At 37.1% G+C, this 23,817-nt stretch overlaps 1 protein-coding gene across 6 annotated transcripts in view; it reads left to right on the top strand.

Moving 5' to 3' along the window:
• The window catches only part of PCCA (propionyl-CoA carboxylase subunit alpha), a 371,716-nt gene that overhangs the window by 22,044 nt on the left and 325,855 nt on the right, over positions 1–23,817 (top strand). The gene's annotated exons all lie outside the window — the stretch shown is intronic.

Genomic DNA, 23,817 nt, shown 5'->3' with positions numbered 1-23,817 from the left:
GCTTTAATGGTAATTTACGTTCCTCAGATATTCATCAAATAATGAGAAAACTGTTACTTTTATTAATCTGTTTCTTGATTGGTAAATTAAGGCATTTATTAACAGCAAATTCCTATAGGGAAAAATTTTGTTAAAGTCAACATCAAGCTAGTAATAGATTTAAAATTCATATTTCTCCTCTTATGTTTATTGTCAGTGTGTTAGCTTATGGGATATTTTCATCTATGGATAAACTGAGAGAAAAAATTGTTTGAATTGTAGGCACTGTTTTATTTCAAGACTAACAGGGACCTTTTGTTTATTACTTTTCCATATTAAAATGTAGTTAATTCTCTATGCTATGTTCTCTTGGAAGTGACTATTGTATGGATAGTTAAAAATCATTGACTTTTTTTTTCTTTTTTTTTTTTAAAGAGAGAGTGAGAGAGGAGAGAGAGTGAGTGAGAGAGAGAGAGAGAGAGAGAGAGAGAGAGAGAGAGAGAATTTTTAATATTTATTTTTTAGTTCTCGGCGGACACAACATCTTAGTTTGTATGTGGTGCTGAGGATCGAACCCGGGCCGCACGCATGCCAGGCGAGCGCGCCACCGCTTGAGCCACATCCTCAGCCCCACACATTTTTTTTTTCTTTCCACATTTCAGTGTTGGTGCTGTAGAATAATCTGTAATCTGTAGCATCTTCTGCAAAGTGTTGTCCCAAATAGCATTGCCAACTCTCCCATTTTTACATTCTGATTTAGACAAATTATTTTTCAGATTCTGTAAAAGCTAGTTTCAAAAGAGTTACTGTAAGTTTTTTATCTTTCTTATGCATGCCTTTCCCAAAGCAGATGTGAGAATTTTCTATTTTAAAGAAATTTGAGGCTGAAACTAATAGTAGATACATCAAGAATTATAATATATGATTTAGAATATGATTTCCCAGGCTCCATAGTAGAAGTACTGCATTCTCAGTCAAAACTCAACAGTATGAACAAATCAGAGAAAGGCATTTGGTTTCTGCTTCAGTGTCAAGAAGGCAGAAAAGGTGAATTTCTTTAATAATATTTTTCCTTCTTCAACACTTGATCACAAAGGTTTCCATCATATCTAATCAGCTTTACAAGATCAGTAATATGAACAAGCCATGCTGTTCAAATGTTATCATTAGGATGTTTGTCATTAAGAAGTGAGAATTTAAATGTAACTTGGAGTTAAAAAGTTACATACTTTATATGTTGACTTCATAAATTGAAATGTAATTATTTATTGTAGTAGGGAAATACTACAAAACTTGACTGTGAAAGTTATTAATTTTTTGTTAAAGCAACTAATTTTTAGTTAACTAGGGAAAAATGTTAAGCTACTACTCAAGTAATACATCATACAAACAGGTAAAGCCAGTTGCAGAAATTGGTGTTTAATGGAAAAGTCATCTTGAAAATGATTATGTAGTTCTTCTGTCAGACCCTCCCTTCAGTGGATTCTTCAAAATTGTCTTTAGGATTCTTGGCTCTTTGTTCTTCCATGTGATTTTAGAATGAGCTCCCAGAGTTATCCCATCCCAACTGAATTTTTAGTGTCTTTTTTTAAATTTATTTTTTAAATTTTAATTTGTTATACATGACAGCAGAATGCATTACAATTCATATTACATACATAGAGCACAATTTTTCATATCTAGTTGTATACAAAGTAAAGTCACAGCATTTGTGTCTTTAACATGTACTTTGGGTAGTGATATCCATCTCATTCCACTGTCTTTCCTACTCCCATGCCCCATTCATTCCTTCTCCTCCCCTTCCCTCCGCCCTATCTGGAGTTCATGTAATCCTCCCATGCCCCCTTCCCCAACCCCATTATGAATCAGTATCCTTAAATCAGAGAAAACATTTGGCATTCCGTATTTTTAGTTTCTATGAACAGAATTTTTATAAATGTACAAATCTTTTTGTGAAAATAGACTTTTATTTTTCTTGGTTAAATACCTAGGAGAGGGGGCTGGGATTTGTAACTCAGTGGTAGAGCACTTGCCTAGCATCTATGAGGCCCTGGGTTTGAGTCCCAGCCCTGCAAACAAAAACAAAATTAAAACACCTAGGAAGGAATTTCTGGGTCATTCAGTAGATGAGGGGTTGGCAGCTTTTTTTTTTTTTTCCCTTTCTTTCTTTTGTTTGGATAGTAAATATATTTGTTTGGAGAATAAATATATTTTAGACTTTGAGGGTGTCCATTGCTGCTACTGCTGCTGCTGCTTCTCCTCCTCCTTCTCCCCTGACCCTCCATTTTTTTAATGATATCTTTGGTATCAGAATGATCCTGGCCTCATGAGTTGGAAAGTTTTCTCATCTATTTTTTTGGCAAGAGTTTGTGAAGAATTGGTATTAATTCCTCTTTAAATGTTTACCAGTGAAGCCATCTTGGATGTATATTTCCAAGATGTAGTTTTTTCTTAAATACTAATTCTTTTGTTATAGATTTATTCATATTTTATTTAGAGAGTAATTGTAGTTTGGTTCTTTCTAGGAATTAATCATTTCCATCTAATTTATCTAGTTTATTGGTATAAAGTTGTTTATAGTATTTCCTTATTATTTTTATTTCTATAAAGTTGTAGTATTGTCTCCCTTTTCATTCCTGGTTTTAGACATGTGAGTCTTCTTCTTCTTTTTTTTTCTTGGTCATTTGTCTGTTCAGGTTGTTATAACAGAACATCACAGACTGGGTGGCCTATACCCAGTAGAAATTTATTTCTTACAGTTCTGGAGGCTGGGAAGTCAAGATCAGGCAACAGCAGATTTGGTTTCCAGTGAGGGCCCCTTCCTGGATCACAGATGAAGCTATCTAGCTGTATTTTCCCATGGTGGAAGGGCCAAGATCTTTCTGGCATCTTCTATGAGATCATCAATCTCACTCATGAGTTCTCCACTACTATTTAACAGTATTCTTAGACGTAATAGCACTTAGTCAAGAGCTATAAAATGGTGGACAGCAGGGCAAAATAAGAAGGTATTACTGAGTTCCGACTTGTACAGTTAACTGAATGACTCACTAGAAACAGAAAAATCTTATGGGAACTGGTTAAAGAATTATAAAGAAGCTGGACGAAGCTGAACGTGGTGGTGCATGATGTGGTGGTGCATGAATAGCTGAATCACAGGTATTCAGGTGGCTGAAGCAAGAGGATCACAAGTTTGCAGCCAGCCATCAGTATGGACAATTTAGCAAGAATCTGTCTCAAAATTAAGTAAAGGAAGGGCTGGGGATGTTGCTCAGTGGCAGAGCACTGGCTTAGCATGCACGAAGCCCTGGATTTAATCCCCAAAAGAAGGAAGAAAGAAATCTCTATCTTTAACTCATATATGAAAAAAATGTATATAATTTAAAACTAAAAAAAATCTAAATGAGATAAGAAATAGAACTTTAAAAAATAAAACTGGCTGGCCATAGTGTCATATGCCTGTAATCCCAATGATTTGAAAGGCAGATGCAGGAGGATTGTGAGTTCAAAGCTAGCCTCAACAACTCAGCAAGGCCCACAGCAACTTAGTGAAACCCTGTCTCAAAAATGAAAATAAATAAATAAAGGGCTTGGGATATGGCTCAGTTAAGTGCCTCTAGGTTCAATCCCTGATACTAGTATGGAAACAATGCATATTTAAGACACAATTTTTAGAACACACATGAAGACTTCTACTTTTATATAGGAAGACCATGTATTTTAAATGCTAGTTATTACTGAATTAATCTATACATTTAAAAATATTTATTTTTTAGTTATAGGTGGACACAATATCTTTTTTTTTTGGGGGGGGTGCGTGGCGTTGTTGAAGTCTGTTTATTTGTGTTAATGTAAAGCCTAGCAGCAATTAGAGTACAACCAAGAAAAATAGTTCAGACACTGTGATTTGTCTGGAGAAGGCAGCACTGGTGTTATTATTTTAACTTAAAAACCCAGCAGTATTTCAAATGTTCTTTTATAAGCAAAGATGCCATTCTACCTCCTTAAAGTACTATAACTGATTCTTTCCCATAAAAGTCATTTACATAGTTTTAGCAGTTTTTGCATGAAATTATACTGTGTGATGAGCAAATAAACTTACTGATGGTCACAGTATCTTTGTTTTGTTTTTATGTGGTGCTGAGGATCGAACCTGGTGCCTCATGCATGGTAGGCGAGCACTCTGGCTCTGAGCCACAACCCCAGCCCCCACATTATTGATTTATTTATTTAAAAAATATTTTTAGTTGTTGATGGACACAATACCTTTATTTTATTTTTTATTTTTATGTGGTGCTGAGAATCAAGCCGAGTGCGTCACACATACTAGGCAAGTGCTTTGTCACTGAGCTACAACTCCAGCCCCTGTACATTTTCTTAAGTCTGAATAAATACAACAAAAGTTTTCTTTGGAAATTGACAGAAGATTAAATATGCAAGAATGTATTTTCCCCTTAGTTTATTCTGAGAAAAATTGGCAAGGAGAATAGCATAACATATTAAAATATATTATAAAGTGGGAACATTCATAAAATGTTGGAGTGAGGAGACACACAATGTGTCAAAATGCATTCTACTGTCATGTATAACTAATTGGAACAAATTAAAAATACAAAAAAAAAAAAAGACAAGAGCGAGACACCGATCTATGGAATAAATTTATTGAATTTTAGGCAGAGAGCTAATATGGGAGATTTCTTGATTGCTAAAGGGCTGTATCAGAAGGCAGAGGAGTGGCATCCTAGAGCTGCTTGCCTATGATTTTGGGTAGTTCCAGAGAAAAAAAGAAACATAAGGAATGAGAGCTGTTTAATGACTAGAAGTTTCTTGTGCCCGTAGGTTCTACAACATTAATTTGATGAGTAGTGAGAGCAAAGAATTTGAGAATTTAGATTTATTAAACTTGTACTCTTCAAAGTGCACCTAGATAACATTCATATTTTAAGTAAAAAGACCAGAACATTTCTCCATTAAAAAGTAGCAAAATATTACATATACAACCTGTTAGAATTAGGGTTTCAATTTTTTTTTAATTTAAAATGACATTTCATTAGGTTAAGTGAAAAGTGTCGAGAGTCTTCATTTCAAATGAGAAAAATGATTCTGTACTTTAACCTTTGACCATGTTTTCTGTCTGTACTCCTAAATTGAACTTATCAATATTTGGTTGCTTTGTCTGTGTATAATCATGTTGAATTTAAATGTGAAATATCTGATATTTACCATGTTGAAACAAGTACCTAAAATCAGAGAAGTATTCACTGTGACTCACTTCTTATGCGGGCAGCCTGCTGTTTAAAGTGTGATTCCTGGTGTGTTCTGGAGTCTCAGCCTTAGGATTCTATAATGAGATTGAGTGGGGTTTCCTGTGAGCACTCTGGGATGATTGACAGTAAGGTGAGGGCAATCATCACTTTTCATGCCTACCCTTGATAATATTTCCCTGCTGTCTGGGGAGGGACTGAGAACAAATAGGACTTCGTGATGTCTAAGTAATTAGTGTATGTTGGTTCCAGCTGAACAAACTGGAGGGTAATGATCAGGTAAATGGAAATGGAATACATTAATGTAGGCTAAGGTATAAGAGACCTTAGGGGAAAACTTATCAAAATTTTATGGGATTGTTGGGATATCTTTATTTTATATCTTTTGATATATATATCTTTATATATACATATCTATCTATCTGTCTTTATTAGCATATCTTTGCATTTATTATAGATGCACACAGAGATTAAATCAATTTAAATGTTAAAACCTCAAACGTTTATTTATTTTTTCTTTGGTTTCAGGACATTTTTCAATCTTTTAAAATTTCACAAATTTGTTAGTGGACATTATTTGTAGCTGATGCTATCACTGATCCTAAGTTATGAGTAAATGATTAGGGTCAAGCTTGTAAAACTTTTGGGGGTTGTTAACTGAAAATATCTAGTGACCTTTTGTGTGTGTGTGCGTGTGTGTGTGTGTGTGGTGTATTTAGTGATATTCTTAAATTGCTTGTACTAGTTAAAGGAGATGTTAAGATGGCCATCATGATCCATACTTCCTAGTTAGTCTTAATTAGGTCAGAAGTATTTCCAGATGTTTAGTTTGCAATACAAAATTTATAGGCTCTTAATTATTGCAAAATATTTATAAATTGTCATCCTTCAGTATTACATTTTCTTATCAGTAACATGAAGTCCTATGACAAAACCTCTGCATGGTGACTATAGTATAGCATTTAACAGGAAGGAAGGAATTGGTTTCATTTGTGGTTTCGGATCTTAGAGTTCTGATAATTAGATAATCAAACGGTTATAAAATGGTGTTCTTGCTTTAAAACTTAACTATTGCTCACTGTTCTCATAAGACTTGGCCTTCAATAACCTTTTTGGATTAAGAACACAGTGTATCTATGCAAATTTGAAACACTGGACTTCTCAGAGAAGCACTAAGTGTAACCAGGAGAGGAAAGCATTTAAGATGTTTAGACATTTTCTTTTCTTTTTTGCAAGTATTGTTTTTGGAAAAACTTATTTTGCAGAAACACTGTGCCCTATCAATTTTAAATGTTTTGATTATCTTTAGCTTGGCTAAATTACTTTCTCTGCATTTTGGGTAAAATGGAATAGGATAAGATTCCTGGTAGGAATTTGTTCACATTAATATGGCTCATCAGGGACATTATATTTAATTGGAGATCCTGCAGAATAGTAGCAGGAGGCTGAAGAGAATTATTTAGCATTAGCAATGGCTCGTCTGGGAGTTGTGCACTAATCAAGGCGCTGGAGTGTTAGCGGTGGGGATGGTGGGAATTATGACGATTATGACATGTAAGCATGTCTGCGTGCAAACTGGACAGGCAATGAGTTAATCAAGAAGTATATTAAATGGCTCCCATGCTGATTCATTATTATCTACCATAGTGCTTGTCAGGTTGTGTATTTAAAAAATACAATTATTGTTGAGTTCAATGTGTATGTGAGCTGAATTCAGCCATCATTCTTTGCTTTTCAATAAAGCAATCTTAAATTGCCTTATACATATAAAAGTAGAAAATTGTGTCAGTTGTGGTTTGTGTTTTAAAGTGTAGTATCTTTTTTATCACTTTAGAGTCAACCTCTAATTTTGGACTCATTTAAAAATTTGTTTGCTTTGTGCTTTTTTGCATTCATTGTAAATACTCTTTGCTTATTTCTTACTGCATAAAGGATTTGGATTCAGAAATAAAATATATGTACCTTTATTTTTCAAGTTGAAAATAATTCTAGTATTTCAGAGAGAAATTAATGTTTAACACATGAAGCTATGGAAAAATCAAAGCTTTAATGTTTCCACCATCAAAATGCTCCAAAATCGGGAGTGGGGGGGTGGAAATCTCCTTTGCTGTAGTGGGTGGTCTCTTTGTGCCAGGTAGACCCATTCTGTGCCCAGCATGGTTAGAGCCATCTGTCATGAAACTATCAGTTAGAAATGCTAGAAACGTACATATTTTGGGGAAATGGAACTAATAAATTGAATTCCTTTTAGAAAATAAATTGAAATGCAGCATAAATTCATGAGCAAACTAGATTATATCTGTAGACAAATTTATAGAGTTGCTATACAGATGAACAATTTTTTTATTACTGTAGGCGCTGCCAAATTTAATACAACTTTCTACCAAACTGACCTTCATGTATTAACTTAATTAAAGCAATATTATGGATAATGCTCAAAGTGTTAACCTGTGGGTGGTTGTTATTGAAATCCATTATCTGTGGAGTCAGTATTAGTGGTCAGCAACATCAGAAGTAAAACTTGCAACCAAGAGCCTCCCTTGGGAGCTGTGAGCCCAGCAGGTTAAATTGTCAAAACCCAGCAAAGCTTCTTAAAAGACTGATAGTTTAAGCCCCCTGGAGTGAAAGGTAAACCAGTCATTCCAGTCAGGAAAGGATCATGACTTTATTTAGCAGTCAAGCAAAAATTACATTTGTACAGGAAAAAGGGATTTATATCAGTATCTTCATGTATGAGTTATTTTATTCGTATATATGTTCACGTACTTTAGCTTTAATAAAAACATTCCAACTTCTTGTTTTGGTGCTGGGAGTTGAATCAGGGCCTCTTGCGTGCTAGGCAAGCACTCCACCAATGAGCTACATAGACCCTCATACCCAACTTTTTAATATGCTGAGAGTGACTTGTGAAAAATTTGCTTTATAAAATGAAAAGATGTGTCCCAAGGCCTTCCACGTTTTTTGTTAATAATAAGAACTTTATCCTTTTTCTTACACTAAAATTCAGTTTAGAAAAAATTTGACTTAAAAAAACTGTACATATTAATGGGGTACCGTGTAATATCTCCATAGATCTATACATTGCTTACAGTTTGAATTAGGTTAAAAATATGTATTTCCTCAAACGTTTATCATTTCAGGGTATGGAAAGCTTTGCAGATTTGCGTGTCGTCCTTGCACAGGGGCCATGCTGGTCTCTGTATTATTCCAACCTAATTTTTCTGTGCTGCTGGGGATCAAATCCAGGGCCTTGTGCACGCTAGACAAGCGCTGTACCATTGAGTTGCACCCCACCCCTGTATGGTTCCAATTTTAGTACATATACTAAAATTTTAAGACTAAAACTGAAACTTTATGAATACATCTTTTTGGTTTTGTTTATTTAAAAAATTCTGGTGAATTTAAATGAAAGTTTTAAAGGGAACTTATGTATTTTAGTGTTTTTAGTACCTGGTAGTATGGAAAAGTACCCAATTATACATATATTTTTCTGTAAAAATCTAAAGAATTATTGGAAATACTATCTTACTGAAAAAGCATATATTTAATGACTATTTGAAAATACAGCTTAACTTTATTCCATTGTTTCAGTGTTTACAAGGCCATAAATCAACTTGTATATATTACAGCCTCTTTAAGACCTCTTAATGGAAGAAGTCATGATCATTCTAAATAGTACCATATTTATCCCTTATTGAGTGTCTGTGGCATAGTAGAAACACATAATTATATCAGGTGGCTAGTATTGTCACTGTTTTAAATTGAGAAAATTGGAGCTTCCAGATATAAAAAAGAGTGCCATAATCTTTTATCTAGTAAATGGTGGAGCTACTTCATGTAGCTAGAGTTGTATTCCTTCTGTTGTAGCACATTGTTTTCCCTACTAAGTAGAAGGAAAAATGCCCATTCTCCTTAAAAGGGTGTTTGAAACTGGATTTTATGAGTGGCTGGGTATTAGGTTAGGCACTGGAGGTATGATTTCTGCTCTTATGGCACTTAGCATCCAGTGGTAGAGACAGATATAGAATAAGAAAAGATGTGAAAGTTATGGATTATGGTGTTACCAGGGAAACAAGTTGTTGATGGAGAATCATGGGGGCCTCCTTATTAATAAAGTGGTCAAGGAAATCCTCTCTGAGGGATAAAATGTGACCTGAGACCAATGGGTGGGGGTCGGTCCGTCCTCAGCTGGACAGGCAGAATAGCATGCACAGAGGTCCTGAGCCACCACTCTACTAAAGGAGTTTTATTAAGATTACCAGTAACTGTCTCATGCTAAATCCAATGGGTTTTTTTCAGTCTTCTCCTATGTGACTTCTCAACAGTGTCTGACACTGTCAGTTACCCTTCTGCCAACATTCTCTTGTCTTGGCTTTAGTGACATCTTAATCTCCTGGTTACCTTTCTGCTTCTGTGATTCTCTGTGTTGTCTGTGTAGAAATGATTCTGGCATCATTGGGAGACTGGCATGCTCTCTCTTTCCCTTGTTCTGGAAACATTTTATTCTTCCCATTTTTCTGTGGTTTTGATCAGCTGTAGACTCCTAATTTTCTTTCTTTTTAAAAATATTTTTATTTTTTTATTTTATTTTACTTTTTTTAAAGAGAGAGTGATAGAGGGAAAGAGAGAGAGAGAGAGAGAGAGAGAGAGAGAGAGAGAATTTTTTAATATTTATTTTTTAGTTCTCGGCGGACACAACATCTTTGTTGGTATGTGGTGCTGAGGATCGAACCCGGGCCGCACGCATGCCAGATGAGCGCGCTACCGCTTGAGCCACATCCCCAGCCCTTAAAAATATTTTTATAATAAGTTCTTTTTAAGTATACATGACAGTAAAGTGTATTTTGACATATGCATACATGGAGTATAACTTATTCTAATTAGGGTCCCCTTCTTGCATTTGTGCATGATGTGGAATTTTTCTGGTTGTTCACATATGAACATAGGAAATTAGAACTAATCCAATTAGTTCTATTGTCTTTCCTAATCCCATCCTTCCTCCCTTCCCTTCATTCCCCTTTGTCTAATCCAATAAACTTCTATTCTCCCCTTCCCCCCTCTTACGTGTTAGCATCATCATATCAGAGAGAACATTTGGCTTTTGGTTTTTTGGGTTTCTGGGACTGGCTTATTTCACTTAGCATGATATACATTCCTAATTCTGTCCCCACCCCGCCAACATCTCTACTTGGATGCATTAAAACTACCTCAAACTTAACATGACCCAAACTTAACCTTTGATTCTTCTAGGTTTCATGTAGCTAAGTCCTCTTGCAGAAGCAAAAAATAAAGGAATTTGTCTTCACCACTACTTTTTCTTTGACTTTTCAAATTCCAATCTATGAATAAATCCTTATTCAAAATAATTTGTAATCTAGTCTTGTTCCTTCCTTAATGAGGTCTTTTTTAGCCTATTTTACTAGTGAATCTTTTCTATTTGATCCTAATAAAATTTCTTCAAGGATGGAAGGTATGGCAGCTGAATAAGGGCCTCCTGGAAATGTCTAATTCCTCATCTCTGAGGCCTGTGAATATTACCTATTACCCCCGAAGCGACTTTGCAGGAGTGGTCGAGTTAGGGATCTTTATATGGAGAAATTATTTTGAATTTTCTGACAGCCCGATGTAATCACAGGGTCCTTATTAGAAGGAGGTAGATTAGGGTAGAGTAGGAAGGGTGAAGACAGAGCAAGAAGTTGGAGGGATGTGAGGAGGCAGCTGAAAGAGAGGGGAAGATGGATTCTCCCCTTACAGCCTCCAGAAGGAACCAGCCTGCTGACATCTTGATGTTAGTGCCATAAGACTCTTCTCTGACCTCTGTCTAGAATTATAAAATAATAAGTTTGTGTTATTTCAAGTCACCAACTGTGTGATAATTTGTTGTAGCATCAGTAGGAAATGATCATAGAAGCACTGGTTAGATTTCAGAAATTCTATCAATGTTTTAACCATATATCCATAGACCTAGAAAAATCTCAATATACACTTTTGTTCTTGAAGAAAACCTAATTTATTGTGAATTCCTTGTCAGACTGATAATTTCATCTGTAGTCTTTTATCTGGCGTGAACTATTTTTTCACCAATGAAATTTTTGGTGGCTTTCTTAGCATTAGATTTCTTAATGTGTTTTGGAATTTTGGTCTGTAGTCTCTTTTTAGATGAAAGTTTGAAATGTTCATTCCTCTCCCTGTTCCTCCCTCTCCTTCATCCTTCCCTTACCCCTTGCTTCCTGTCTTTCCCCTTCCTCTGTCTTTCCTGGTTTTTCTCTCACCCCTACCATCCCCAACCAAAACAAAACAAAAACCCACCATTTCTCTCTGACCAGCAGTTTTGGGGTTGCCTCACAGGCGTTTCAGATGCCTAGTCCATCCAGGCCTTATAACCATGATGTGGGCACGTGGCAGGTCAGTCACAGAAGCAGGTTCAGATTTCTACCCTGAAGCTGTAGCAGCTCAGATGGTATTTAGTGGCCTTCTCTTTAGGATTAGGGAAGCTCCGCCTTAGCCTGGTTTTAGTGGTGACTCTGGCTGTCTTCCAGCTTCTGTAGAACATTCTTAATGGTCTGATTTTTGCATCTGGCACTTCCTGCTTCTGAAAGAACCAGTATAGTTTGCCTTGTTCCTTGATAGGCATTTTTCTTCTGTTTTGAGTTCATGAAATGTTTACTACCTATTTCTGGTTTCTTTTTCTCATGGTTTTCTTATGTAGATTTTATTGTGATTGCTGGACATTTTTAGCAGAAGGAAGTTTTGAAGCATGAACCTCACTATGCCAGCCTTTTTTCAAAAAATATTTATTTTTTACTTGTAGTTGGACACAATATGTTTAATTAATTAATTAATTTTTATGTGGTGCTGAGGATCAAACCCAGGACCTCGCCTGTGCTAGGTGAGTGCTTTACCGCTGAGCCATAACCCCAGCCCCTATGCCAGCCTTTTTTGTGCTAAATTTGACTTACGTTTACAAAGACCACAGAAAAATGCCAGTCTCAAAATTGTGTTTTTGCTCAATTTCAAGCACCAGCATCTAAGTTCTGCCCTTGATGTCTAACTCGTTGGTTATGCAATTAGCTACAGCATGCTAGTGTATCTGGGCGTTGTCTTGCCAGTTCTGGGTTTCTGGCCATAGCAGTCATTTGCCTAATCTGGGGTAGATCCCTTGGCTGTGTGTTCTTGCTACTGGAAGTGGCCAAAGTGGCAGCCACCATGTTGGAGTAGCCAAAAAGGGAGAATTTCATTAGGCATCTTTAGGGAGATTAAAGGCTGTCTGAGGTTGACCAAGGCAGACTTGTGTCTGATTTGTGCATGTGAATTTGAGCCTGGAGTTAGAACAAGAGAGCCTCTAACTCAGGTGAATGAATCAGATGACAATCCACTGTGGACATCTCCAGTCATTTATTTATTCAATAATGCACTGCATAGTATCCACCAGATGCTGGGGATAGGTGTGGTGTATCCAGTGGAAAGTTTGCATGCTTTCTGAGGGCAGGAACTTGTCTGTGTGCATGGGAAAGGGTTAAGTTCAGGTAAAACTGCTTATGAATAGTATTCGAAGATGTCTTGTCTTGTAAACATCTGAGTGTTTAGTTGTTTCCAAGTCTTCCTGTGAATCAATCATAAATTAATCCCCAAATCTACACTGTGCTTCCCAAATGGATATTACACATTTTAGTAAAGGGCCCTCTATAATTAAATCTTATAAAGTATCTTCAGTGAACTATTCTAATTAAGTGTTATGGATCCCGAGGTTGCTCCGGTACAGCTCAGCCGAGATGCTCTCAGATGCAATATGGGAGTTCAGTTTTAAAAGTACACAAAACTATTTGTGAAGGTTTTATATACAGATGTTTCAATTTGTAAATTTTGACTTTATAGTGCAGCGAAAATGATACATGTTCAGTAGAACTGTACTTGGAATTTTGGGTTGTTTCCCAGGCTAGCAAAGTGCAACTTGGTCTCTTGAGGTGTCAGTGGCAGGAGCAAAGCTCCCCGACAGCCACTTGAGGATCTGGAAACAAATGACACTCTGTGTATACCTTGTTGGTAAGCTAGGATGGTCTGTAGGTTAGGTATTGCTAGAGTTTGGATCTTAAATGTGCCCCAAAGGCCCATGTGTGAAAACCTTAGTCCTCAGCTTGGGACTATTGGGAGGTGGTGGACACTTGAAGAGTGGGGGGTTGTCATGTGATGTGTTCTTGTCATTGGGAATATGCTTTCAAAGGAAAGAGTGACCCTAGCCCCTTCTCTTCTTTTTTCTCTTTAATCCTGGCCATGAATTGAACACTTTGCTGCACTACTTGCTCTCTGACATGAGTTACTGTGCCACCGTGGGCTCAAAGCCATGGAGCCAATCTGGTCATAGACTGAAACCTCCAAAACTGTGAGGCCAAACAAACCTTTTCTTCTTATAAAGTGACTATTTTAGGTACTTGTTACAGCAGTGGAAAATCCACTAGCACAAATGTATTCAGGGCATTTTCAACTTAATATTTTGAATTTATGGTGAGTTTATTGGGACATAGCCCCATTGTAAGTGGAGTATCTGTGATTTTTCCTTTCAATAAAAAATGTTTCCATGTATTAGTTTTTTTACATTTAAAAATTAATTTATTTCCAACTGTGGTAGAAACACGTATAACCTAAAGTTTTCATTAATTTTTTTTTTTAGTTGACACTGGACCTTTATTTTTTATTTTTTCATTTATATGTGGTGCTGAGAATTGAACCCATTGCCTCACACATGCTAAGCAAGTGCTTTACCACTGAGCCACAACCCCAGCTAAAGTTTACCATTTTTAACCATTCTTGAATGTACTATTCTTTGACATTAAGTATATTCACAGTGTTTTGCAAGATGAAAAAATTTAGGGAGGTGGATGGTGGTGATGGTTCAACATACCAATTTTTAAATAATATGCTTTATTGTTTTTTAGTGTTTTAAAGCATTTGTAAAGATTTGTCTGTCCTTCTGGTATTTTATTAACTTGCATTGTGTAGGTTCTAGGGAGTGACAGATATTCAGTCTTTAACAAATATCAGTTGAGTGCCTGTCATGTGCAGGTGTGCCGTGTTTTCTGAACTAGGTAGACATGCCCTCATCTGGCTTCCAATTCAGGAGGATGAGCAGGCTTTTTAAATGACATATGGTTGTGATATATAGTTAATGGAAATTGTAGGGTGTTTTGTAAATATGGGACAAGAGGATCTGAGCCCACGGCAGTGTGTGTGTGTGTGTGTGTGTGTGTGTGTGTGTCTGTGTGTTTGTAGGTGCAGCTTTCTTGAGGAAGTAACATTTAGAGTCCTAAAGAAGAGCTGGGCTGTAGCTCAGTGGTAGAGCACTTGCTTAGCATGTGTGAGGCACTGGGTTTGATCCTTAGCACCACATAAATATAAATAAAATAAAGGTACTGTGTCTATCCACAACTGGGGGGAAAAAGACAGGAATTAGGACTGGGGCTGGGAGGAGAAAAGGGCCGAGGTGAATGGAGCTTGGTAATTTTGAGAAAATCAGGTAGGTCAATGTACCTTTATTTTATTTTATTTATTTTTATTTTTTTAAAGAGAGAGTGAGTGAGAGAGACAGAATTCTTTAATATCTATTTTTAAGTTTTCGGCGGACACAACATCTTTGTTGGTATGTGGTGCTGAGGATCGAACCCGGGCCGCACGCATGCCAGGCGAGCACGCTACCGCTTGAGCCACATCCCCAGCCCCTCAATGTACCTTTAAATAAGAGACCCATGGTATTGTTTTTAGTATTCATCTATATCTAAATATAATCGACTTTTTTCTTTTGTGTACTTCTGTGATTTTTTTTTTCTTTTCAGGGCTGGGGTTTGAACTAGCCAATAGCACACTGGGGATAAAGAGCAATTCCTTCACCCTGCAAAGCCCCTCGTGCATCCCTTTACAGTCACATCTTCTGCACCCTCCCTCTGGCAACCACAGGTGCACTGTTGTCATTCCTATATAGTGTGTGACTCTTTGAGTTGGTTACTTTCATTCGGTGGAAGCTTTTTAATTAATCCAAACTGTTGTGTGCCATTAGTTTGTTCCTTTTTTATTACTGAGTAGTATTGCATCATATGTGTGTGTGTGTGTGTGTGATTATGTGTGTGTGTGTGTGTGTGTGTGTATTGTTGTTGCTGTTTTTTTTTTTTTTTTTTCATTTATCCAGTGAAAAACATTTGGGTTGTTTCCAGCTTTTGACAATTATGAAGAGAGCTATTTTAAACATTTGTTTACAGATTTTTTATGGGAATATGTTTCTTTAGGATAAATTAGGTGGGGTTGCTGGTCATATGGTAAGTATATGTTTAACTGAATAAGAAACTGCCAGACTTTTCCAGAGTAACTGCATTTCTACCAGAATGCATGAGTTGTGTATTGCATTCTCTCCAGCAGTTAGTATTGTCAGTATTCTAAATTTTGACCATTTTTGTAGGTCAAAATTGGTATTTCATTGTGGGTTTTTTTTTTTTTTTTTGTACTGGGATTGAACTCAGGGACACTCAACCACTGAGCCACATCCCCAGCCCTATTTTGTATTTTATTTATTTAGAGACAGGATCTCACTGAGTTGCTAAGCACCTAGCCATTGCTGAGACTGGCTTTGAACTCATAATCCTCCTGATTTGCATTTCCCTAGTGACTAATGATATAGAACATCTCATGTGTTTATTTGCCTTCATTTTTAGTAAAGTCACTGTTCAAGTTTTGCCCATTAGATTTTTTTTTTCCCTGTTATTGAGTTTAGAGTGTTCTTTATATATTCTGGATACAAGTTCTTTGTTGATAGATGATTTGCAAATAGTTTATTCCTAGCAGTAGCATGTTCTTTTGACAGTGTCTGCTGCTGCAGATCAAAAGTCTTTCCTTTTTTTTTTGAGATGGATATTACTTTGTTACCTGGGTTGGTTTCAAACTCTGGAACCAGGTGATACTCTCACCTTACCATCCTGGGTAGCTGGGACTATATGTGTGTGCTCTCACTCTCAGCTAAAAGTCTTTAATTTTGATAAAGTCAGTTTTCACAATTTTTACTTTTCTCCTCTGTTAAGTGTACTTTTAGTAGCATGTCTTAGAACTCTTGGTCTTGTTCCAGGCCATGAAGATTTTTTTCTAAGAGCATCAAAATGTTATATTTAGGTATGTGATCCTTTTCAAGTTATTTTTTTATATAAAGTTTAAGTGTTTTTTTTTAAAAACATTTATATTTAGTTGTAGGTGGACACAATATCTTTATTTTATTTTTATGTGGTGCTGAGGATCGAACCCAGTGCCTCACACATGCTAGGCAAGCGCTCTTTCTCTGAGCCACAACCCTAGCCCCTTAAGTTTTAGTTGAGTTTGTGTGTGTATGTAGATGTTGGATTGTTTCTATGCCATATGTTGAAAATGATCACCATTTATTGAAAATGATATTTTTCTATTGTATTGCTTTTGAACCTGTGTAAAAAGTTAAATGGTGTGGTATTTATATGGATCTATTTTGGGATTTTTCCCTCTTTGATCTATATATATGTCTATCTTTTTGACAATGCTACATTGTCTTGATTATTGCAGCTTTATAGTCAGTCCTGGAATTGTTTTCTTTATTAACAAAACAAAACAATATTTAAGTATTACATGTAATAAAAAAACAAAAGATGCCTTTACTTCACTTGTATGAAATCTAATAATAGTCAAAAGAAGGGCTGGGGTTGTGGCTCAGTGGTAGAGCGCTTGGTTAGCATGTGTGAGGCACTGGGTTTGATCCTCAGCACCACATATAAACAAATAAATGAATAAATAAAGGTTCATCAATAACTAAAAAAATTTAAAAAATAGTCAAACAAAGACATATAAATAGCTAATACAAATTAAAAAAATCATTTTCCCCATTAGATTAATAAAATTAGACCTACTATGTTCACTGATGGTGTGATGTGGGAAATTCATCTCTACTAGGGTGTAAGTTGATAGATCTGAAGCATGTCATTTGCAGTATTTATATTTTCACATATTTTTCTTATAGAAAGATATATATAGATTGGCATGTTTAGGGATGCTTATTACAGCTTATAGTAGCTGCAAATTAGAAACCATGCCTAATACTAGTAGAATGGTTAAATAAGTTATGGTTCATCCATATTACTGGGGAAATTGGGTATTAGTTAAAAATTGTGAGGTAGAACAAAACTGTTGTGATAGAATGAGTTACAAAATAATATGTGGTATGAGAAGTTTTATGCCCAAGAAAATCTAAAATGCAAAATAAAATGATTCCCTGTTATGTCTCTATATGAATTAAAATGCTTAGGTAAGTCTAGAAGGATACAGCAAAACTGATAGCAGTTGAGTAATACAAAGTGGGACTGGAAGGCCTTTAAGGGGATGGGAATAACAGTTATATGTTACTTGAATTGCTCAATATATTCTTTTAAAATCAAACTAGTGTGTACATATATTATTTTGATAAATACAATTTTAAAATTGAGAAAATCTGGATAACTCTGATGCATATAGTACTTCATAGCTGCTGGGGGTGCTTTGAGATTTCTTGACTGTGGTGGCTACTCATGTTTTATTGGAACTGATATTTAGCTATTTGTATGGTTTGCTGAAACACTTTTTAAAAATTAAAATGGAGTGTTTCTTTTATTTGTTCAAATTAGTTCTACATGGCAGTAGAATACACTTGGACACATCATACATGAATGGAGTCTCACTTCTCCTTCTTCTGGTTGTACATGATGTAGAATCACAATGGTTGTGTATTCATATATGCACATAGGGTAATAATATCGGATTCATTCTACTATCCTTCCTAATCCTACACCCCGTCCCCTCTCTTCTGTCTAATTCAGAGTACCTCTATTCCCCCCACCCCCACCGCCCCACAGCCCCTCTTATTGATATTATTATTGATATGTGAATTAACATCTGCATATCAAAGAAAACATTCTGCCTTTGGTTCTTTGGGATTGGTGTATTTTGCTTAGCATGATAATCTCCAGCTCCTTTCTTTTACTAGCAAGTGCCATCATTTCAGTCTTCTTTGTATTTTCATTGTGTATGTATACCACATTTTCTTTATCCATTCATCTGTTGAAGGACACCGAGGTTGGTTCCATAGTTCAGCTGTTGTGAATTGAGCTGCTGTAAACATTGTTGTGGTTGCATCATTGTAGTATGCTGGTTTTAAGTCCTTTGGGTATAAATTGAGGAGTGGGATAACTGGGTTAAAGGGTGGTTCCATTCCAAATTTTCTGAGAAATCTCCATATTGCTTTTCTGTAGTGGTTGCATCAGTTTGCAGTCCTACCAGCAATGTATGAGTGTGCCTTTCTCCCCACATCCTCACCAACATTTACTGCTGCTTTTCTTCCTGATAATTGCCATTCTGACTGGAGTGAGATGAAATGTCAGTGTAGTTTTAATTTGCATTCCTCTAATTGCTAGAGATGTTGAACATATTTTCATGTATTTGTTGATCAATTGATGAAAGTTATTTTTAAAAATATTATTCCTAGAATTTCACTCTGTCATTGTATCAGAAATCTGTATTCAGAAGTCTGGTATATCTGTGCATTTATTAAGTTGTCATCATTAGTATCTTGAATGCATGCATGGCAGCTTCTCTCTGGTAAGTGGAAAATTACCTTAATGATTACAAGCTAGACTTGATCCCATACTATCACTGTTAGCATTTTCTTGTTTCTTTCTTATTTTTTTTTTCCTTCTACCCCCATGTTACAGTTTTTCTTAGGTGGCCTAAATCTGGCCTATTGCCTGTTTTCATAGATAGATTTAGGCAGAGTTTCACATTTCTAGACAGCAAACTCCCCCACACATGGGATGTGGTGTAGAAGCTGAAGCTGCACTTCCCACAAGGTGCCCTCAGCCAGCTGGGCCTCTCAGATGGCTGTGTTTCTTTTATTTGTTCAAATTAGTTCTACATGGCAGTAGAATGAATTTGGACACATCATACATGAATGGAGTCTAACTTCTCATTCTTCTGGTTGAACATGATGTAGAATCACAATGGTTGTGTACTCATATATGCACATAGGGTAATAATATCGGATTCACTCTACTATCCTTGCTAACCCTATACCCCCTCCCCTCCCTTCGGTTGAATACAGAGTACCTCTATTCCCCCAACTCCTCACCCCTGCCCCCAGGCCAGCACCAGTAGCAGCCTCACCATCTGCAGTTGGCTCACCTGCTATTGAACCCTAGCAGCGGATCTGATGGCCCCAGATGACAACCGCTGCAGCTGGTGTGGCTGTGGGCCCTGTTGTTGGGCATACATTAGGCCATGTCATCACCGAGGGTGTCAGTGGAGAAAGTAATGCTGAGCCCTCAGAGCCTGACTTCATTTACCAGGAGCCTCAGGGAACCCTGCTGGCATAGCAGCAGGCTTGATGTCCCTGCTTTTGTGAAGTAAAACAATTTGTGGAATGTGCCCAGGAAAAGCTCTGTGAGGGTTTCAGTGAGGTGCTGAAACAGTGCAGAAATGTAAATGGATTAGACTAATCAAGAAGTGTAAACGCAAAAAGTAGAAAATCAACTCTGATGACCAAGTTACTTTAGAATAAAAATGTAACCAATAGTCAAAATATGAGTTATAAAACCATAAGGTGAACCTCTCTTGCTAATGGCTTCATTGCTTCTGAAGGGCAGTGGAGAGGGTGTTCTAACTGCATAGAAGTTCACTTAGTTGGTGTGGAATTTTGGGCTGGGCAAATGTTTGTGTGACCTTCTTAAACCAAATGTTTTGATGATGTTGTTTTTCTTTTTTTGAGTATGTGGGGTTGAACTCAGGGACACTCAACCACTGAGCCACATACTCAGTTCTATCTGTTGTATTTTATTTAGAGATAGGGCTCACTGAATTGCTTAGGACCTCACCATTGCTGAGGTTGGCTTTGAACTCTTGATCCTCTTTTCTTAGCCTCCCAAGCCTCTGGGATTATAGGCTTGAGCCACTGTGCTTGGCTGATGTTTTTTTTTTTTTTTTTTTTTTTTTGTGAGTTAATTAGAGTATAGTGATCTTCCTCCCACTCCAAATATAAAGCTTTACTGAAACATATCATGCCCACTAGTGGTTACATATTATCTATGACTGTTTTTAAAGCTCTTCAAGGGCAAAGTTGAGTAGTTTTTTTTCTTTTAAAAAATATTTATATTTAAAATGTAATAAAGATAAATATAAAATATAATAAATGAAGATGCAATATCTTTATTTTTTACATTTCTGTGGTGCTGAGGATCGAACCCAGTGCCTCGTACATGCTTGGCGAGCACTCTACCACTGAGCCACAACCCCAACCCCTTTCTTTTTCTTTTTATTTGTCCTGATTAGTTATACATGACAGTAGAATGTACTTTGATACATCACACATAGATGGGATATAACTTCTCATTCTTTTGGTTGTGTATGATGTAGAAACAGTAGGTTGTGTAGTCATATATGCACATAGGGTAATAATGTCCAATTCATTTTACTCTCCTTCCTACTCCTAGACCCCCTCCTTTCCCTTCAGTCCCCTCTGCTTAATCCAAAGTAACTCTATTCTTCTCTAATGCCCCCCACTCCTTGTGAATTAGCATCCTCATAGTCAAAGAAAACATTCTGCCTTTGGTTCTTTGGGACTGGTTTATTTTGCTTTGCATGATATTCTCCCAGCTCCATCCATTTACCTACAAATGCCATCATTTCATTCTTCTTTAAGGCTGAATAATGTTCCATTGTATAGATAAAGCACATTTTCTGTATCCATTCATCTGTTGAAGGACACCTAGGTTGGTTCCATAGTTTAGCTATTTTGAGTTGAGCTGCTATAAAGATTTATGTTGCTGTATCACTGTTGATGGAGAACCAGGGCAGCACTGCTGATACTCTTAAGTATCATAATACTAAAATATTTGCTAGACAGTCCTTTACAGGGAAAGTTTGCTCACCTCCAGTTCTAGTGGAATTAAAGTAGCTTACAGAATCTCCAGCAGGGCTAAAAGACCTCAGGTAACCTAGTCAGGAAAAATAGATCTGTTCTGGAACAAACTCCACTTCTATTACTGATCACATTTGGCGATGTGATGCTCTGGAGTGGACGCAGAAGTTCTTCAGAGTAGCCCAGATGAACAATCCATGATTGTTACGGGAGGCAGTCCACCTGCAGGGGTGCCACATCATATTATTGTCCCTTCTTTACCTGAGAATCATTTGGATTTACCAGATGGTGGAGCACTTAGCTCTAATAGATGTACTTTATCTACAAGGGAGTCTGGAAAATGTTCTTTTTTGCTTTATTATCTCAATGTAGAGGAAATCAAACTATAAGGACTGTTGGAATGGCTATGTAATAAGTCTACCTGCCATGGAAGTTACCATTCACCTTCAAATTACCTTTCCCTTTAGAGTTCCAAAACATAGGTTTCTCTCTTTTCCTTCTCCGCTCTCCTGCCTATAAATCAAACACAAACAAAATTACTAGGATAGTTATATGCTGGGGAAGTACTCCACATTGTAGAAGATGGTATGTGCCACTTACGTGGTATGTTCCTGTAGTCCCAGCTAGTGGGCAGTCTGAGGCAGAAGAATTATGTGAGTCTTAGTGATAACAGAGGTCAGCCTGGGTAACAGGGTGAGACCCCCATCTCAAAGAAGCAACGAAAACAACACTGCAACAGCCCCCAGTACATATGGATGCACCAGTATGGAAACACCAGTCTGCTGCTTCCAGCCCCACAGAGTGACATGGGCCTCTTTAGTGCTACAAATACCAAGGGTTGTGTCATGGCTAAGGAACACACAGCTGTCAAGAGCTGTCAAGAGCGAGTTTTACTCAACATGTTATAAGTTGCTGTCAGACTCATGGATCCTGGTGTAAGTTTTAAGACTCTTGAATTAAAGGACAGTTTATTCCTCACAGCCATCATGGTGCTTAGAGTATGAGCAGTGCTGCCTTGGTCCTTCAGGATGACGCAAGAGTGTCAAGAGGATGCCTGCTGTGCAGTGGGTTGCTTTATAGGGAGGAACTCAGAGAGGTTCTTCTCACAGTGTGAACATTTGCCCCAGGGGGAGACACACACTCTCTCTCTCTTCCAAGATTTCTATGCAAATGCAGTTTGTAACAAAGGGCTTTGCTTGCAAGATGTGCAGAAATGTGAAAGACCCATGGAGGATTCTGCCCAACTACTGCCCAGGACTCAGTATCTTTTGTAGCAAGCATCAAACAACCCAGTTCTCTTCCTCCAGGAATTGAGTAGTCACACACAGTCATACTGTGGTGGCTTATCTTTACTGTTCATTTCCCCCCTAAGCTAATAAAAAAGAAAGCAAACAAACCCAAACCATGTGTCAGTCATCACTTGGCTCTCCTGGCCTTTACCTCCAACCACATCAACACTCCCCACCCAGACTTCCCTTTTCATTCTCATCTCTGTTTCTTCCTCTGCTGCTGTACCCCACCATCCAGCTTTGCAGACATATGCCTTTACCAAGGTTTCCCCCAGGACTAGGTGTCTGCATGATCCTCCACCTCCGCTCTTCCTCTCTCACTTGATGCTTCAAGGAGTCTGTGTGAGAATATAGTTCTAGTGTTGCTGTTTTTCATTCTTCTGTTGTGCACTGTATCCTCAAGAATGCATCCCTGCAAGACAAAGTCTTGTTAGGATGGTGGTGGTGGTGGTGGTGGTAGTGGGGGACAGACCAACTTTGCTCGGTCCCAGGATTAATACAGAATCATTTCTCTTTTGTGGTATGAAAATGGAATCGTAGAAAATGTTCCAAGAATTTTGCAAATGGCAAAAGCCTGTTTATTCTCCTTTTTTCCTATAAATTTTAAGTTCCAGTTTTACCACTTTGATAATATATATGTTAGAAAAAATGATTAAATCTTTAATTCTGTTATCTAAAACAATCATGAATAAATATGTCTTAGTGCTACACAAAATGAAATCGAAGTGAGTGTAATACTTAGGGCCCTAGGGTAAAAAAATCATTCTTTGTTTACTAGGGATGAAACTGCCTTTCTGGAAAGTGTGCCATAATGCTATAAACTTGAAACTTGTAAAGGTCTCCTTAGATACTTATAAAAAAGAAGAAGAGTTTTGATCTCTCTCTCTCTCTCAGAAATAGAAGTTTTTATCTGGTTGTTCAAAAATATTTTTTTCAATTCTTCAAATTTAGATTGATGCAGTTAACTTTCTTTGATTTTTCAGTCTGTATGAGTAATTTCCTTATGTTAGTAATGTTTGGAGAATTCGGTGGCTTCTAGTTCTGGCTGGATCCTGTGAGGCACTGCAGTTTTCAGGTAGGAACCCTTCTAGTTTGTATTACAGCCAGCCTCCTGGTGTTCCAGACACTGATGAACATGGAAGGAAATCCAAGGAAACACTGAGGTCATGGTAAATAGTGCCCTGTGGACCCCTGTTGTTGGCAGATCTTGTTGAGTCTTAGGCTTCAACATCTCCCAGTGTGAAGGAACATCTTCAGTGCTACATATCTTCCTTATCTTTCTCAATCTGTACTAGTTTAGAAGGCAGTGAAAAGCTTTCCCTCAGACAGTTGAGCTTTATGCTAAATA

Source organism: Spermophilus citellus (assembly GCF_964194105.1).
Source record: "Spermophilus citellus genome assembly, chromosome: 1".
In the NCBI taxonomy this organism is placed as follows: Eukaryota; Metazoa; Chordata; class Mammalia; order Rodentia; family Sciuridae; genus Spermophilus; species Spermophilus citellus.
This window is presented reverse-complemented; position numbering and strand designations above follow the sequence as displayed.